The sequence below is a fragment of the Zea mays genome, chromosome 8, assembly GCF_902167145.1.
Source record: "Zea mays cultivar B73 chromosome 8, Zm-B73-REFERENCE-NAM-5.0, whole genome shotgun sequence".
In the NCBI taxonomy this organism is placed as follows: Eukaryota; Viridiplantae; Streptophyta; class Magnoliopsida; order Poales; family Poaceae; genus Zea; species Zea mays.
In genome coordinates, this window is record NC_050103.1 from 85,754,560 (window position 1) to 85,771,963 (window position 17,404).

The window sequence follows — 17,404 nt, forward strand, 5'->3', positions numbered from 1 at the left end:
GGGGAAGTGCAGGTCATCCATTTGCGCGCGCTGTTGCAGGGGTGGCCCGTGCTGCAGGCCGAGGTGGCCTTCGCGTATGTCTTCTAGTTGTGCGCGCTGTTGCAGGGGTGGCCCGTGCTGCAGGCCGAGGTGGCCTTCGCGCTGCATCAGCGCGATCTCCCGCTCGAGGTCCTGGGCCTTCTGCTCTTCGTCGCGTATCATTTGCCGCACCTTGGCTAGTGCGGACACGCGCTGGCGCTTGGCCTCCAGTATCTCCTTTTGCCTCTGGAGATTGTGGTTCTTGATGCGCAAAGCACGCAGCTGTAACTGTTCTTCCGCTGAGACGCCGAGGACCTCGCCGTCCTCGGTGAAGTCCGCGCCCTCCGGTGGGGCGAAGCCTGGGGGAGGTTGTGGTTGTCCTTCGGGGCCGCAGGTGCGGAGAGCGTCGTCTTCGCAGGTGCGGAGAACGTCGTCTTCAGTAGCCTCTTGGTGGGTGGAGTGGGTGAGGGCGAGGGCCTTGCCCTTTTTTGCGGCAAGCAGTGCTGCCTTCGCAGCCTCGTCAGCCTTCGAGTTAGCTTTCTTGGGTGCCATCGCGGGTGGTTTTTTCGTAGCACGAACGGTGGGCGCCAAATGTTGGAACTTGCTCTCTGGTGCAAGGGGATCCAACGGGGGTGTGTAGTGACGTAAACAGGGTTCTCGCACGAGATGGCAATAGCTCTGTTAATCTAGCCTCTCAAGGGCACTGTGCGGGGGTATTTATAGGTATCTAAGTGCCCAGCGTCCTGTGTTAAGGACGCATGTGCCCTCAGACACCTAGGTTATCCCCGGAATATTCCCATAAAGCGGGGTTACAGACCGTAATTACAGGGATGCCTTTACAAATTAGGCCTGTAACGCGCAGCGGCCACGCAGGGCCTGTTACAATGGGCCGGATCACACGTGGGCCTCCATGCTGGACGAGGTCACAATGATGGGACGACCTCGTCACAGGTCTTCGTCCGATGACGTATGGGACGAAGGGTGAGCCTGTCCGTTGTCTTGTCTCCGTTGGTACAACGATTGCGGTGAAGGCATCGAGCGAAGGGTGGCGTCTTCGCCTTCGCCCCAACAATAGTCTAGTAAGGGGATTCTTGACCCTAGGTAGGAGTGAATCTCTCTAAGGACTAGAAGCATGTGATCTTGTGTTGTGAATACTAAGGAGTGATCTTGCCAAGTTTGGTAGTTATGCTCAAAGAATAATGACTTAAAGAAGTTAAGCACTTAATGTACCCTAGGACACTCAAAACCCTAAATTGGAGCCTAAAGCCCTAATTAGTGCCCTATAGGGTGATTTAAATTCTAATCACTTTTGCCAAAAGTGTATGTATCAAAGTAATAAAGTAACAAAAACTAAGCAACTTTTACATTTAGAGATTTCCAAGTTTTGTGGTGAAACTTGGAGTAATTTGCAAAAGTGCATAAGCAACCCTACCCTTAAACTCTGAAAAATAGTGTTGATGAGCCAACTTTGGGATCTTGTATCTCTTAATCCATAAGATATTTTCTATAAGTCATTATGGAAAAGTTGTAGAGATACTATAATAGTACAAATTTGATTAAGTAATCTAGCCCCAAAACCATATGGAATCTAGTGTAAAATATCCCTAAAGTGTGGCTGTCAGACTGGGGATGGTTCTAAAACTGAGTTTTTAGTGACAATTCTCCAACTTTGAAGCTAAATTGTGGTTGATCCAGTGAGGTTAAGACCATGGTCACTATGACAAATATGAAGGCTGTATATAGGAGTACAACTATGCTAAAGCCAAGCAGGTATGTTGCTGTTTGGAATAGAGAGTAAAAGTGACCTAAACTTGCTCGGTCTGGCGGTTTCGATGAGCCATTCAGGATCAACAGTAGCTGAAAAAGACCTTTGGTTTAGAGAACCCGACGCCGATGATCTTAAGCCATGATTCACGTTTGCCTGAGAGATTCGTGCTCAAAGAAGAGTGAATAACTGTGGGAGGGTAAAAGATCGGTAGGGGAAAGAACTTGGCTCTAGGTCAGCTTGTCCGCTATGCCCACTTGCGCTGCGACGTGGCTGAGCGGCCGTTGCCGCAGTGGTCGCCGTCATTCTCTGTCGCAACACGCCGTGACTCGGTTCTCCATGTCGCCGTGATCGTGGCACGCAGTAAATCACTGCCTCTGAGCCATTTCACCGCTGCGCGCCACGGAGAGCAGCTCTAGCCAGTTATCTGATCGCGCCGATGAGCTAGAGCTTAGCCAAAATCCGCGGCGTGTGTGATCGGACCCTTTGAATTCAGTACCCTCCCTGCTCCCTCTTGTTACGCACCTAGCGCACCACCCCTCACCCCAGTTCATCCACCATAGCCCAAGAAATCTACATTTCCCCAAAATCGGCTAGAACGCTGCCGTGAAACACCTCGTCGTGGCCAGCCCTTCTCAGGTTAGTTCATGTCCCTCTGATCCATGTTTTAGCATCGAGAACATCGTGTCGCCATTGCAGAGCACCACCGAGAACGGTCTCACCTCGACTAGCCCTCCCGTGCTCCCTCCATCCAAATTCGCGTGCGTACCGCACCTCTGGTGAGCTAGTGATACTCGCCCTAGCTTCAATTTAAATGCTATCGCGTTCTGTTGCTCGGAACGGGCTCGCCGGAGCTCTGGTGCCGCCGTGGTCATGAACAGATACGAATTAGGGTCAGGCCAGCCGAATTAGATTAGGGGATATGCTTGGGTAGTCTTGGGCATGGAGTCTGAGTGCTTGTTACCTCAAGAGGGGCATGGAGTCTTGGCCAGGTGTTCGGCCGGAGCGTCGTTAGGGACCCAAACCCGTAAAGAAATAGAAAGGGAAGGGGTAAAGCGTAAATGTCAGTGACACAGAGAATAGTGTCATGGACTCTTCATTAGATATTTGAATGGCTAGGGGCTTTGTGCAAAGTCACTATGTGGGCGCGGCCACGGGCGCGTTTGCACTGTCTGTGGGCCGATTCGGGCCAGATTCGGCCCACCCTGTTCATTGTTTTTATTTTTTCTTTTTCCTGGTAGCTTGGGAAATCCATAAAAAATAATAGAAAATTGATAAAATGATGGGTCCAACTTTATTAGACTCCTAAAATCAATTAGTATTTAATAAAAATAATTCCAAGGTTTTTATTTCAAACCCTGAATTATGTAGCATTTAAAGGTACTTAAGTAGGGCTTTTCAGAATTTTAGAAATAGTTTAGTAATCCCAAAAATCATAAAACTTTTTGGGTAGACTTAAAATGTTGATTATAGACTTTGAGTGAAGTTTGAATTTGTTTGGACATTGTTTGACCAGAAAATCAGTAAATAGTCCAATGGATTAACCATTTTAATACCAAATGAATTAGAGGTAGTTTTGTAAATAAAATTGAATCTAGTAAACTTACCTTCACTTGTTAGCCTAAGAATGTTAGTAAGTTAATCTTAAAAAGGTATCTAACTAGGAAGTCTTAATGGATGATATGCACCATGAAGGAAAGTTGTATTCAAGACACAATTATTATCTTTTTGCTATACAGATGCATATCCATGACATAGCATAAGCATTCATATAGATGTATTATTGCGTATAGAACACGAAGAAGGATCTTTAGTAGAAGAAGAAGTTGTTCCTCCGACTGAGAATCCTCCCGTGGAAAACAACTTTTACTTCGACATCTTTGGTGGGGAAGTAGAAACTCCTACAACACAAGGCAAGCCCCGGTGCATTTACCTTTCCTTGTATTTTAAAGTTTTACCAACTTTGAATGTTGCATTAGGTGATAGGAATTGTGTGATAAACTATTGATGCATGTCCTTCCTTGAGAAATTGAATATCATTCCTTGTTACCTGATTTATTCAAACAAGTTTAATGATACTTAGCCTTGGTTTATAAAACAAAATGTTTTGTTTTTAAAAAGGTGATGGTTCACACTGGATGGGAATTTTTACAAAGAAAAGACTTATAATGGTAAATCCATCACGACCGTGATGGATTCAACATCTGAAAAGAGTACCTCTGCTAGGTACCAAACTTTGGGTTATAAATGATAAAGATGAGACCAGACCGGGCGAGTGACTTGCACGAGAAGGAAGTCTCGGTGTAGTGTTTCCGTCTGAATCATTTTAAGGACTGAGTCGATGTAGGCTTGATGATCGAGGACCTTTTAACTGGTCACATGCCTTGTCGTGGGTAACCTTTGCCTCGATCAGACCAATACCCGAAAGGCTACCACACAATGAGAGTGGAGAGATGACGAGAGTAGCGTGTACCCTCCATGGCAAGAGGCTAGACAGTGGAGTATATGTGCTCTCGGTTGGCGTGAACCCATTCTGGTTTTGAGAAACCTGGGTGCGAGTTGACATATGCAAGGGTTAAGTGCTTCATATGTCGTGTGGATGGAGATCCCTAGCTAGGTATTAATCGATTCGGATCGTCGTTACTTCTCGGATACGAAGATGTTGGAGCGAAGGCAAAAACGCCACCCTTCGCTCGAGGCCTTCGCTGCAGCCGCTGGTCCGCCGGAGGCAAAGCGGGCAGGGACACCCTTCGCAGGTCTCGGCGCTTTGACGAGGGCCTGCGGCGACGACCTCACACGGCGCGGCCTCGTTCAGCCCCAAGGCCCACGTGTGATCCGGCCCATTGTAACGGGCCCCGCGTGGCCGCCTCTGTATTACGGGCCTGACTTGTAAAGGCAAACTTGTAATTACAGCTTGTAACCCTGCTTTATGGGAATATTCCGGGGATAAACTAGGCGTCTGAGGGCACATGCGTCCTTAACACAAGACGCTGGGCACTCAGACACCTATAAATACCCCCGCACAGTGCCCGTGAGAGGCTAGATCAACAGAGCTATTGCCCCCGTGCACGTAACCCTGTTGTCGCCATTGTTCACCCCCGTTGGCCCACTTGCAGCAGAGAGCAAGTTCCAACATTTGGCGCCCACCGTTCGTGCTACGACAAAACCACCCGCGATGGCACCCAAGAGAGCTAACCCCAAGGCTGACGAGGCTGCGAAGGCAGAACTGCTGGCCGCAAGAAAGGGCAAGGCCCTCGCCCTCACCCAATCCACCCACCAAGAGCCCATTGAGGACAATGTTCCCCACACCGGCGAAGACGACACCTTCCGCACCTGCGGAACCAAAGGACAGTCGCAGCCGCCCCCAGGCTTCGCCCCACTGGAAGGCGCCGACCTCACCGAGGATGGTGAGGCCCTCGGCGTCTCAACAGAAGAACAGCTGCAGCTGCGCGCCCTGCGCCTCAGGAACCGCAATCTCCAGAGGCAGAAAGAGATACTGGAGGCCAAGCGCCAACGTGTTTCCGCATTAGCCAAAGTGCGGCAAATGATACGCGACGAGGAGCAGAAAGCCCAAGACCTCGAGCGCGAGATCGCGCTGATGCAGCGCGAAGGCCACCTCGGTTTGCAGCAAGAACCACCCCTCCAACAACGCGCTCAGCCGGAGGACATGCGCGAAGGCTACCTCGGCCGACAGCACGGCCAACCCCTGCAGCACCGGGCGCAGCCGGAGAACCCGCGTTTCCCCCAGCATGACTACGCCCCCCAGCACGGCACGCCATTCCAAGGGATCAACTACCTCGACGAGCGAAGTCCCCTGGCGCCACACCTGCAAGTGACGCCTTGGCCAGCCAACTTTCGAGCGGGGGCATACCCCAAGTACAACGGCAGCACCGACCCGGCGCAATACATCATGAGTTACCAAGTCGCCGTTGCATCAGCCGGAGGGGACGACGCCACAATGGCAAAGTCTTTCATCATCGCCCTAGAGGGCCCAGCACTCACCTGGTTCACCAGATTGCCCCCGCTGTCCATTGATTCGTGGCGAAGTCTCAGGGACAAGTTCCTCCTCAACTTCCAAGGGTACCGTCCAGACACCGACGCTTTGGCCGAGCTCTCGCTTTGCAAACAGCTGGAAAAGGAGACTCTGCGGGAGTATTACCGCAAGTTCTTAACACTCAAGTCACAGCTGCCCTCTGTCGACGATCAGATCGCTATCCACTACGCCATCAATGGCCTTCGGGCCGGCGTCCTCTACAGCCATTGTATCAGGGATCCACCCAAGAGCTTGCAGGAGCTATATCAGCTCTTCGAAAAATATGCCAAATCCGAAGAGCTCCACCAGCGCAAGGTCGAGTCGCAACGGAAACCCAACAGTCAGACTCCGCAGTCCAGCTGCACGTGGACAAGGACTTCGCAGCCAGACTCCAGTCGAGACAGCCGCAGTCAGCAGCAAGTCCACAACATCGTCAACCAACAGCCTGCTGCTGACCCCCCTCGCCGCCAGGAATATCCCCCCCCAAGGCCGCGGAAATGGAACGCGCGGCAGGGGTCGAGGGCGGGCGCAGCAGCCACCGCGCCGGTTCTATTGCCTTTTCCACGGCGAAGACTGCGCCCACCAGACCAAAGACTGCCCCGAGACGAAGGCCACCAGAGATAGAATGGCGAGGGCGCAGCCGGCCGACAATCCCAGAATTGTCGCGCATAACTACCAGCCACCCCCTCCACCATACGTCCACGCCCCCGCTCCGCATCCACCGCACCACGCTTACCAACATCATCAGGAAGTACAAATCGTACCTCCTCCACCCCCACCACCACACCAGCAACACCAAAACATTCCCCATCCCCCAAAGCAAGAAGACTTCGCCGATCAACCTTATCGCGGAGTCATTCACATGATAACAGGGGGGTCAAGCACCGACTTCGACACCAAGCGGCAGAAGCGGGACCACTACCGCAGCATCAACCATGTCGCCGTCACTGGCCCAGTCGTGCAGACGAAGTGGTCCCACATACCGCTAACCTTCGACGCGCGAGACGTCGACCTGCGCAGCGCCCCCCACATCGACGCAATGGTCATCAACTGCAGCGTGGCAGGTTGGGACTTACACAAAGTCCTTGTCGACAACGGCAGTCAGGCGGACATCATCTTCCTCCACGCCTTCGACCGCATGGGTATAAGCCACAGCTTGCTGAAGCCTTCGGACAACCCGTTGTATGGTTTCGGCGGCAAGGGCACCTTTCCAGTTGGCAAGATAGAGTTGCCCCTCTCCTTCGGTGTAGCACCCAATGCCCGAAGTGAGCAAATAACCTTCGACATTGTCGACATGGTATATCCATACAACGCCATCATGGGCCGAGGCTCCATCAACAAATTCGAAGCCGCCATCCACGGGTTGTACCTATGTATGAAGATACCAGGCCCGCTGGGCGCCATCACAATCTACGGCAACCAGTAGACGGCGCGCAGCATAGAGCGGGACTTCGTGCCCGGTCAGAGAAATGTACACTGTCTCACGACCCAGCGCGAAGTCCCTGCGCCGGCTAGCCCAACCGACAAGCAGCACGACAAGGCACAGTTGCAGTGCCAAGACGGGACCAAGACTGTCCCCCTCGATCAGGCCACGCCCAAGCAGACTGTAACTATCAGCGAAGACCTCACGTCACTTGAAGAAGAGAAACTTCTCTGCTGCCTGGCCAAGAATAAAGATGTCTTCGCCTGGTCTGCCCTCGATCTGGTCGGAGTCAGCCGAGCCATAATCGAACACAGCCTGGGGATTGACCCTTCGGTGCGACCCAAAAAGCAGAAGCTTCGCAAGATGTCAGATGAAAAGACAGAAGCCGCCAAGGCGGAGGTGCATCGCCTCCTGGAGGCTAAATTCATCGAGCCGGTGGCTTACCCCACGTGGCTCTCCAATGTTGTGATGGTGCAGAAGAAAAGCGGAAAATGGCGCATGTGCATAGACTTCACCAGTCTCAATAAGTCCTGCCCAAAGGACAATTTCCCGTTGCCACGGATCGACAAAATAGTCGATAGCGCGGCCGGATGCGAGGTCATGTCCCTCCTCGACTGCTTCTCCGGCTATCACCAGATATACATGAAGGAGGAAGACAAGGCCAGCACCAGCTTTATAACACCCTTCGGCACTTATTGCTTTGTCAGAATGCCGGAGGGTCTCAAGAATGCCGGGTCCACCTTCTCCAGACTCACCAAAACGGTGCTCGAAGGGCAGGTCGGCAGAAATGTATTCACATATGTGGACGACATCGTCGTCGCCAGCAAAAATAAGGAGGACCACCTCGCCGACCTGGCGGAAACATTCGCGAGCATGCGAGATGCACGACTCCGCCTAAACCCGGAAAAGTGCGTTTTCGGTGTCCGCCAGGGCAAGATATTGGGCTACCTGGTGTCCCGCCGAGGCATCGAGGCCAACCCAACCAAGATCCAGGCCATCGTCGATATGTCGCCTCCGCAGTCCGCCAGGGACGTCCAGCGCCTGACAGGCAGGATGGCCGCCCTCAATAGATTCATCTCCAGGTCCGCCGAGCGAAGTCTCCCCTTCCTCAAAACCCTCCGCGGCGCGAAGGACTTCGCTTGGGGACCGGAGCAAGCAGCGGCCTTCGCCTCATTAAAACAGTACCTGGCGGAGCTGGCCATCCTCACAAGCCCAGACTCCTCGCTCCCCTTATTGCTCTATGTCGCGGCTTCGCCGCACGCGGTCAGCGCGGCACTAGTGCAGGAGCAGACAGTCGAAGGCGCAGTCAGACAGTGCCCTGTTTATTATGTCTCCGAAGTCCTGACACCATCCAAATGCAACATGACAGAGCTGGAGAAGATTGCTTACGCAGTTGTTATGTCCTCGCGCAAGCTGCGCCATTATTTTGAAGCATTCAAGGTCCGAGTCACCTCGGACAGGGGACTCGGCGAACTATTCAGGAACCCGGAGGCATCAGTGAGAATCGCCAAGTGGGCAGCCGAGCTCTCCGGCTACCACATCAGCTTCGAGCCCAGGACAGCCATCAAATCGCAAGTCCTGGCAGACTTCGTCGTCGACTGGACTGGGCCAGTAACACAGCCGGACCCATCCACAGAAAAGGTCTGGACTATCCATTGCGACGGTGCATGGTGTCATGCGGGGGCAGGCGTCGCTGCAGTCATCACCTCACCAGCCGGAGTCAAACACAGATATGCAGCACGCCTCAGCTTCGCTCTGGAATCCGACAAATGTACAAACAACATAGCAGAGTATGAAGCAGTCATCCTCGGCCTCCGCAAGCTAAGGGCCCTCGGAGTCACCACCTGTATCATCAAAACAGACTCCAAGATAGTCGCCGGTCAGGTCGAAAAAGACTATGCAGCAAAAGACCCCGCGCTCATGCAATACCTCGCGGCTATCCGAAGTCTCGAGAGGCAGTTCAAGGGATTCACCCTACAGCATGTGGACAGGGCCAAGAATGAGGAGGCCGATGCATTAGCCAAGGCCGCCGCCAGGGGCGAGCCCCTGCCCTCCGACGTATTCTTTCACACCATCGGCATGCCAGCCGTCCGGAGCCCCGAAGGGCTCCAAATAACAAATGATAGCGAGGGCCACCGTATAGTCCACCTAATCATGACCGAAGACTGGCGGGCCCCAATAACCCTGTTTCTACAGGGATACTATCACCCAACCGACGTCAGTGAGGCGAAGCGCCTCGAGCATCGGAGCCGGGACTTCGCGCTAATCGAGGGCCAATTATACAAGAAGGGGGTCAGTCAGCCAATGCTTAAATGCGTCACCGAAACCGAAGGCATCCAAATCTTGCGCGAGGTCCACAGTGGAACTTGCGGCTCGCACGCGGGGCCAAGGGCCCTGGCTGCTAAGGTGATCCGACAAGGGTTTTACTGGCCTGCAATGATCTGCGCCGCAAATCGAGTCACAAGGTCCTGCGAAGCCTGCCAGAAGTTCTCTCCTCGGTCAGGCAACCCCTCGCAATACACAAAGCTGGTCGCCCATACATGGCCTCTTCAGCGCTGGGGCCTGGACATCGTCGGGCCCTTGCCCACCGCTCAGGGGAACCTCAAGTTCGCCTTCGTAGCCGTCGAATACTTCACCAAGTGGATTGAAGCGAGGGCTGTGTCCACAATCACATCAAAGACTGCCCAAAAATTCTTTTGGCAGAACATTGTTTGCCGCTTCGGAGTACCGTCCGAGCTAACAGTTGACAACGGCAAGCAGTTTGACAATCAAGATTTCAAGGATTTCTGTTTTTCCATTGGCACCAAGCTTGCCTTCGCTTCAGTCTATCATCCGCAGTCCAACGGAGTCGTGGAGCGTGCCAATGGGAAAATCTTCACAGCCATCAAGAAGATGCTCCTCGACGAGAAAAAGGGCAGATGGACCGACTTGCTACCGGAGGCAGTCTGGGCGCTGAACACAACCGAGTGCAGGGCGACCGGGTTCACTCCTTTCCGCCTTCTATACGGATCAGAGGCAATGACCCCGCAAGAAATAAAACATGGGTCTCCGCGCACAGCTCCGTCAGCCACCCCTGACGTGGATGAGCCAACCTCCAAAGATCTCATTGACGGAGACCGGGTCTTCGCCCTGCAGGCCTTAAACAAATACCAAGCCCAGACCAAAGCATGGCGCGACCGCGCAGTCATCCCAAAGGAGTTCAGCGCGGGGGACCTCGTACTCATCCGAACAGCTCGGACGGAGTCCAAGGGCAAGCTGGAGCCCAAGTGGGAGGGCCCCTTCATAGTCAAGACAAAAGCTTCCCCCAGCGCTTACAGGCTCGCAACGCCAGATGGCGAGGACCTGGAGCACTCCTGGAACATTGACAACCTTCGTAAATTTTTTGTTTAATTCCTAGGGCTGAGTTCGCCCTTGTAATTCACCGCAAACAATCTTGTACCGGCCCGCACTCTTTTCCTCCCGGGGGGTGAGGTTTTTAACGAGGCGGAGCCATGTAATATATGTGAGAAAAATCCCCCGCAAAAGCATGTGTCGAAAAAAGACCGCGACAACGGTCTTCGGCATTCGACCAATTCGAAGTCACCGCGAGGCTAAGCGCTAGCCACCCTCGCGTGCGACCAATCCGCGCAGAAGTCGCCTAAGGGTGCAGCCGGACTTAGCACAACAAGTGCGCAAAAATCAAAGTCTATCGCGAAGACTATCCGCGCAGAAGTCGCCTAAGGGTGCAGCCGGACTTGGCACAACAAGTGCGCAAAAATCAAAGTCTATCGCGAAGACTATCCGCGCAGAAGTCGCCTAAGGGTGCAGCCGGACTTAGCACAACAAGTGCGCAAAAATCAAAGTCTATCGCGAAGACTATCCGCGCAGAAGTCGCCTAAGGGTGCAGCCGGACTTGGCACAACAAGTGCGCAAAAATCAAAGTCTATCGCGAAGACTATCCGCGCAGAAGTCGCCTAAGGGTGCAGCCGGACTTAGCACAACAAGTGCGCAAAAATCAAAGTCTATCGCGAAGACTATCCGCGCAGAAGTCGCCTAAGGGTGCAGCCGGACTTAGCACAACAAGTGCGCAAAAATCAAAGTCTATCGCGAAGACTATCCGCGCAGAAGTCGCCTAAGGGTGCAGCCGGACTTAGCACAACAAGTGCGCAAGAATCGAAGTCTATCGCGAAGACTAACCGCGCAGAAGTCGCCCAAGGGTGCAGCCGGACTTAGCTCCACAAGTGCGCAAAAATCAAAGTCTATCGCGAAGGCTTTTCGCGCAGAAGTCGCCTAAAAGGCGCAGCCGGAGCCTACCGCAAAAACCGCCCAAGGGCGCAGCCGACCCAGTATGGCAAAAGCAGAAGCGACAGCAAGACCAATTATAATCACACTGGCACAGCACAATCAATCACACCAGTCAAAGTACACAGCGCCCTCGCAGGCACAAGCACGCGAGGGCACACTACTCCATTTTACAAACCCTTGCACATACACAAGCGAGGGCACCACGCCCTACATCGGCTCAACCTTAGGAATAATCCCCATCTCTCTATAATTAAATAACATTATCCTAAGCTCCTCACCAGCAAAAAGGCTTCGCAGCTCCCCTTCCCCCACACCCGAGACGGCCGGCAAAGACAGCAGAAGCTCCTCACCAGCAAAAAGGCTTCGCAGCTCCCCTTCCCCCACACCCGAGACGGCCGGCAAAGACAGCAGCTCCTGCCGACCAACCCTACTAACGCGAAGCCGAGCCCCTTCCTCCGCACTAATCCTACGCTTCGCAACCGCCCTTCGTCGTCGGTGCCCGGTGCTAGGACCGGGCACGCCTGGCGCGTCCGCAGCATGTAGCGCAGCCTCCGCCGCAGCCACGTCCAGGGCCGCAAAATAGTCCAAGTCCTCCTCCGACGACTCCTCGGTCCATTCAGCCGAGCTCCCAGAGTCAGTAAAATCAAAAAACTCAGAAACAGACCCACCACATTCATTTCCACCTTCCGCGGTCGAAGCCGCCAAAAAACCAGTAGTAGCGGTTGCGTGCGCAGGCCCAAAATCTTGAACCTGCGCAGCAACCAAAATTCAGTACATCATCCAAAAATCCCTCAACCCTAAACACCACCTACGCCACCTGCGAAGGCCCTGCCGCTGCGGGAGCCTCCGCCGCCGCCTCCGCCGTTGTCTCCGCTGGATCTTCAGCGCCCGGCACAGCAGCTGCGGGGGCATCAGACGCGCCTTCGGCCACCCTTGGGAGTAGGCCTTCGCCGGCCGCAGCAGGTACAAGGGCGCCTGGTGCATCTTCCGCGGTCACCGGGGCGACTCCAGTGGCGGCCTCCGCAGGGGTGGTCTCCGGCTCAGGCGGCGCGCTGTTCAGCGCCCCAAAATCGTCCACCCGCTCGCCGCGCTCCGCCTAAGACAAAACGTACAAAAATTCAGCAAACACACGCACAAACCGCATCCAGCAAGCACCGAGTAAACGACAACGTTACCTGAGCCCTTGCAGCCTCGGCCCGCGCCCGGACCACCTCTCGACCGTATGAACCCCACATCCGGTCATAGAGGGCCCCGGCGGACTCCTTCACCACGGGGTCTTCGACCTCAAAGATATCTCGCCCAAAATCTTCATCCACCTGGTCGAGGGCCTCAAAGTGCCGGCAGCCTTCGCGAGAGAGCGCGTTCATCGCTGCCTCGCAGGTGACCAGGGAGGTGAACGACATCAACCCCGCCAAGACAGTGGGGAGCTCCTGCAGTTCCTCCTGCACCCACTCCAGACAGCGAAGTCCGGCCTCTCGCTCCGGCACCTCGAAGTCGCTCGTCCGCACACCCAGCTCGCGATATGAAGTCATGAGCTGCGTGCGCGTCCGTTCGGCCTCCGCTCGCGCCGCGGCCTCGGCCCCCTCCGCGCGGCTCTCGAAGGCAGCAAGCCGCCGCTGCAGCTCCCCGGCGAGCTCCTTGGCGATATTGCCCTCCGCCCGCGCCAGCCTGGCCTCCGCCTGCGCAGACTGCTCCTTGGCGATGGCTTCGTTGGCCTCCCTTCTCTCCTCCATCAGCTGGCGCCGGAGGTCTGCCTTCTCCTTCTCAAGGGCGGCCACCTTCTCCGCCAGCTTGCGGCACTTGCTGTCGGAGGCCGACTTCTCACGGACAGCGTCCGCGTGTTGCGTCCGAAGTCTCTCGACCTCGGCAGACAACGTCGCCGTAAGGGCCCCCGACGCAGTACGGCTGGTGAAGTCAGCCACCTGCAGAACACACATAAGGCCCGTGTTTAAAAAAAAAAAATGTGTATACATATAGACTCACCCCCAAGATAATCCTCCACATCAATCTCAGTGCCGAAGTCGGCAACGCGTTTGCCGGGCGGCGGTAGCGATCGGGCCGCCTTCGCAGCCTCCGCCACTCCGCTGGCGGACGGCACCACCTTCGACAGCTTGGGGCCTCCGGCGCCCACCGTCGCCTCCGGCGCCTTGCCAGGCGCGGAGGCACCCGCCTTCGCCGGCAATGGCGGCTTGCCTCCGCCGGAGGCCTCAGCCTTCGATGCTCCCCGCTGCCTTTTCGGCCGGGCTTCATGAACCCTCACGGTCGCCTGGCGTTTCCGCGCCGCCGCTTGGCGATCCTTGTCCATCACTGCCCACACAACATGACCGATATTTCGCCCATAAGGAAAAACTTTCCACCGACGAGCCATACGAGATGTAAAACAGTCCTCTTCATCCCAGGGGATAGGAATGTTTTTAGGCCAGCAACCCCCGGTAACCCTCAGCATCCGAGCCGAAGACTCCCGGAGCTCGGGCGAAGACATCCTCTCCCCCGGGGCCGCACACGTCCTCATTAACTCTCTAGCGAAACTATCAGACACCCCAAGCCCTCCCATCGCAGTACCTAATTTTCTCTTTTTCGAAGAGGTGGCGGCCGCCGGCGCAGGGTCGCCTCCGGCCTCCACCGCCGGTTTCTTCCCGCGGCGGTCTGCTTCGTCCTGACCAGGGTAGCCGTCGTACGGCAGTTGATTTAATTCAAAGACCCTGTTCAAGCGATCGTTTGACCCACGGATATCAAAACTGCGCTGGCCTTCCGTCTTCGGCACGTAGCGCCCCACGAGTCGCACCGCCAAGTCTTCTGCATCACGCACGAAGGCGGCCGGGTCACGGTTCCGCAAACTCAGTGCGAAGGCAGGACTTCGCACCTCCCTTCCTCCGTGAAAGGGCATCTGGCGAGGGCATACTTCGCCCAGCGCCCAGCCGTGCGCCAAGGGCCAGACCCCGTACGCCGCAAACTCTTCGACCAAATCACGCCCGCTGCTCTGACCGGCGGCGTACCGAAGGGCCCCTTCGTCTGTATCCTCTTCTGCCACTTCGAAAGGCGGATACGCAGAGTAATAGTGAGAACACATTTTGGACACGGGGAGCCCTTGATGGCCTTCGACAGTAGCCTCAGCAACATAAAACCAAAACTCATTCCAACTGCCCCACTTATTGCGGGCGCATGGGACCAACTCCACTACTGGCATCGTGGTCTTGCCGGTCTTCGGCGTGAAAGTGCACGACCCGAACTGCGCAACTCCGCCCTCAACCACCCTTTTCTGCCAATGCAAGCAATAATTCTTCGCGAAAACTTCAACCGACGGCTGCCCGCCGTACGAAGTCGTCGCCCAGACATACTTCGCCAGCGCCACTATGGCGTTCGGCGTAAGCTGATGTATTTGAACACTGAATCTGCGCAGGACTTCGCTGACAAACCGGTGCGCAGGCAGGCGGAGTCCGGCGGCGAAGAACGCCTCGAAAACAACCAACTCGCCCTCCGGCTCGGGGACTTCCTCCGTCCCCGGAGCACGAGCGACTCCGCCGCCAAAGTAGCCCAACCGCTGCATATCTTCAATACGGCCTGACGTCATCCGTGACACACCGAATTCAACAGAGTCGCCGGCGCGCAACTCTTCCACCATCGCGTTACTCAACGTCTCCTCAGACGAGGCGGCGGCCGGCGGCGTGGCGGTGGCGGAAGAAGAAGAGGATGGCATGGCTACGTACCGTCGGCGGCGGCGGGCGGTTTGCTTCACTCGAGCCAGAACGACGGCGAGCAAAGGGAGCAGCGGAGGAAAAGGAGCAGCAAGACGGCGGGCGGCTAGGGTTTTACGGAGCGCGGAAAGCAGAATTCAAACAGCGCCGCCCCCGCCCCCTTTTATAGGCAGGGCGCGGCTCCTCGGGAAACCCACAACCCGACAGGCCGCGACGCTTCGGGAAACCCGCAATCCAACAGTACGCCGTCCATCAACGGTCACATCAAAAACCCCCGCGGAACCACTTCGAGCGAGGGCAGCGTCTCCGCCATCTAGCGACGTCTTCGGCACCAGGTGACTTTGTCGAACTGGTCCCTCGGAGGGCAAATGTTGGAGCGAAGGCAAAAACGCCACCCTTCGCTCGAGGCCTTCGCTGCAGCCGCTGGTCCGCCGGAGGCAAAGCGGGCAGGGACACCCTTCGCAGGTCTCGGCGCTTTGACGAGGGCCTGCGGCGACGACCTCACACGGCGCGGCCTCGTTCAGCCCCAAGGCCCACGTGTGATCCGGCCCATTGTAACGGGCCCCGCGTGGCCGCCTCTGTATTACGGGCCTGACTTGTAAAGGCAAACTTGTAATTACAGCTTGTAACCCTGCTTTATGGGAATATTCCGGGGATAAACTAGGCGTCTGAGGGCACATGCGTCCTTAACACAAGACGCTGGGCACTCAGACACCTATAAATACCCCCGCACAGTGCCCGTGAGAGGCTAGATCAACAGAGCTATTGCCCCCGTGCACGTAACCCTGTTGTCGCCATTGTTCACCCCCGTTGGCCCACTTGCAGCAGAGAGCAAGTTCCAACAGAAGACTTGGTCACTGACCTACACCGTAGTGACAAGTGAACTCAAGATGTGATAAAAGATGGCTAGTGTAGGCCAAATCCTTGATCTAGATTAGGAAAGAATCTAGATGCAGGTAACTACTTAACCTGACAAGTAAAATGAATTCATAAGGACCAACTTTAGTAAGCTTTGTGCAAACTGAGTCATTGGTTCTTGTTAAACCTTACCTTTACTGTTAAAGGCCAGCATATCGTTGAGAGTCTTTTCTTTTAGTCGGGTAAGACTTGTGAAAGTACACTCCGTACTTAGGGTTTTCAAACCCATGTTGTTGTAGGTGATGAAACTACAGAGTTTTGCTGCTTCTGCTCCAAGATCATCCCAAAGCAGGAGGAAGAAACTAAATAAACTTATGGAAGGTGTCTACCTTCGGGTGATGTAATAAGTATAAGCACTCGAACCCGTATATGTAATAATGACTCTTTCTATATTGTACTTGTGAATGTAAATTAAGTTATTGTAACTCTTTCCTCTTTTACTCTGATGGTACGTAATGTGTGTGACATGGGATGAATGCTCTTGGGAGATTTGAAGGTGATACAGGAATCAGGCCCTGTTGACCTATTGGGTGTACCTGCATTACTGTCTAAGGTCTTTAGGACAAGAACATCTGTAGGCCTAATATCTTGAGAGGTTCCATGACACGGGACAGGGGTTGCAGCATGCGCGGCTACGCCGTTGTCCAGCTGTGCCTGCTATGCTGGGGCATCGGCTATCGGCGTCCGCATCTGCGCTATGGGGAGGAGGGAGCTATGGAGCTGGCTGCCGGCTAGAGCATCACCGCATGCAAGGGAGGCAGTGGAGACAGACCAAATCCTGTGTCGCTTTCGTTCAGTTCTTCTTCAAAGAGTTTTCGAGATTTTGTAGATGTCCTTGAACTACAATACAACATAAACAATATAAAAAAGTTAATCATATTTATGTAATGTGGTAAAAAAGCATTGCATTTTAAAAAAAATACAGATAATAAAGTACAATGTATTCACAGAATGAGAAGTCATGTAATAGCTAATCTCTATCTCTACTACTTATTAAGTAAGCAATAGTAGTCTGCCATTGACTTGTTCTGCCTTTGACCTGTTCTGCCATGGCTCTGGTTCTGCCCCCACAGGCCGTACACGCAGGTGTCCAGCAAAAATTATTATACCTGCGCGAGTTGAAACTGGCCACCAGTTCAGCCACCATTTGAAACTGATCAGTCCAGCCACCGCGCCAAAGCTTATAAGCCGCTCCATGTCTCCTTTACTAGCCAATATGGTACTAAGTTTTTGCAAGACAATACAACAATACAGCAGTGCAGGCGTTT